Here is a 1,939-nt window from a genome sequence, read left to right on the forward strand (position 1 = left end):
TAACTATTACTGGAAAATATCAATTCACCCCCCAAAAATTAGGTTAATTCAATTTTTGGGTCAATATTACAAGACTTATTACACTTTTTCTCATATTCTTTTAGAAATATACAGTTTGAGTCTTTAGTGTAGTCTCTGACTCTATATTAGTTATTTTTTTTAAAGAATTTGGACGTGTATGTAAATGAGGTATTATTCAACTAGTAAATCGGGACTCCACAATTAATTAGAAGACTTTAAATTTTATTTATTTAACTATATTGATATTAATAAAGAACACATCTTTGGTGTCTCTTCGTTTTTGGGTAGGTTTTATTTATATTTAATTTGATATTTTTAAATTTTTATTTGACTTCCTACCTCAATAATTATTTCATTTCTTTTTTTAAATAATCTTTCATTTTTTTCTATCCTTATTTTTTTATAAATTTGATATTAACTTATTATTTTAAATATACCTTTTTAAATAATAAAATATAAAAATATTTTATTTTAAATGGTATTTATAAAAGTTACGTAAACATGTGGCGTATCAGAAATTACTAAATTTTATGAAAGGGGAAGATGTCTCTGAATTTGAATACCAAGAACGTGGGTGTTCATTTATTTTATAATAATTTATTTTTTTTATTTGAAAATTGCCGATGTGTTGGATATTTCTTTTATATTATGAATATATTGAATGATATTAAAAATATTATGAACAGAAATATGCCAACTTTTCTAGAATCTAGTAGCATTGGTATTTATCTCGAAAATTCATCTATAACGAATTTATGTAATTTATATAAGTAATCACACTAAAGAAAAGATGATTCTTCAATACAGCTAATTGTTGTGGTTAAAAAAAAAACTATGATGAATACAAATTAGTCATCGACATATCAATCGTTGTTTTGCAAGTGAGGTCAAAATATAAAGTCATTGATATAATTTTGATCGAAGCTAAAAATTATAGAAAATATTAATTAATCATGATAAACAATTAATTTTTTACATTAATTTTATACTAAGTTAGTAGTATTAATTTACCCAATTAGATCATGGTCATTTATAGTGTAATAAAAAAAATATGTTTTTGATAGTCTCACCTCATTACGTAGAAAAGAGAAGATTAACACCCAAAAAACAGATTGAAGTAACAATTTTAATTTTATTATATATAATATGTATATATAAATGCATACACCTCTTCATATTCTTTTTTAAATACCCATTATGTTATATACCCTTTTGTATCCCCCATTATGATTTGTAATTATAATGATTTATGGTGTATTTTGTAACCACATTTTTTGTGGTCTATAAATACCACCATGTATTTCATTTGTAAAGAGATTTTTTGAGAGTGAATAAGAAAGTTTGTTGGAGAAATACATATATTATTTCTTTATATTCTATTAAGAGTGATAGGCCAATAAACTTAGAATTTCTCTAAGTTTATAACACGTTATCAGCACGACGTTACGTTACGATCGATCAAGGTAAAATATTAATTGTATTATTATAATTTTTATTATTTGTTTGTTTATCTCTACAATATCATAGTTACTTTTATTTTTGAATATTTCATAATAAAATATTATATATTTCAATGACTCCTGAAGTAGACATATATATATAAATTCTTGATTTTATCCCCTCAAGTGGATGTGATATTGCCTCCAGAAGCAGGCATACAATTCTTGATATTATCCCCTGAAGTGGATATATTCTATAAAATTTCATTGCTTCCTGAAGTAAGTAATGAGTTAAAATCATCTCCAGTAGTAGGTGAAATATTTTATACCAACTATGTGCAAATTTTATACCAACTATGTGCAATATCATCCCTGAAGCGATGATAAGTATATGTTTAATTTTCTCACCACCTGAAGTGGTTTGAGATAATGGCTTGATCAAGAAGCCCGATGCTTCTTCGTTTATTTATTTCATTTCT

This window comes from Sesamum indicum, unplaced genomic scaffold (assembly GCF_000512975.1).
Source record: "Sesamum indicum cultivar Zhongzhi No. 13 unplaced genomic scaffold, S_indicum_v1.0 scaffold00139, whole genome shotgun sequence".
Lineage (NCBI taxonomy): Eukaryota > Viridiplantae > Streptophyta > Magnoliopsida > Lamiales > Pedaliaceae > Sesamum > Sesamum indicum.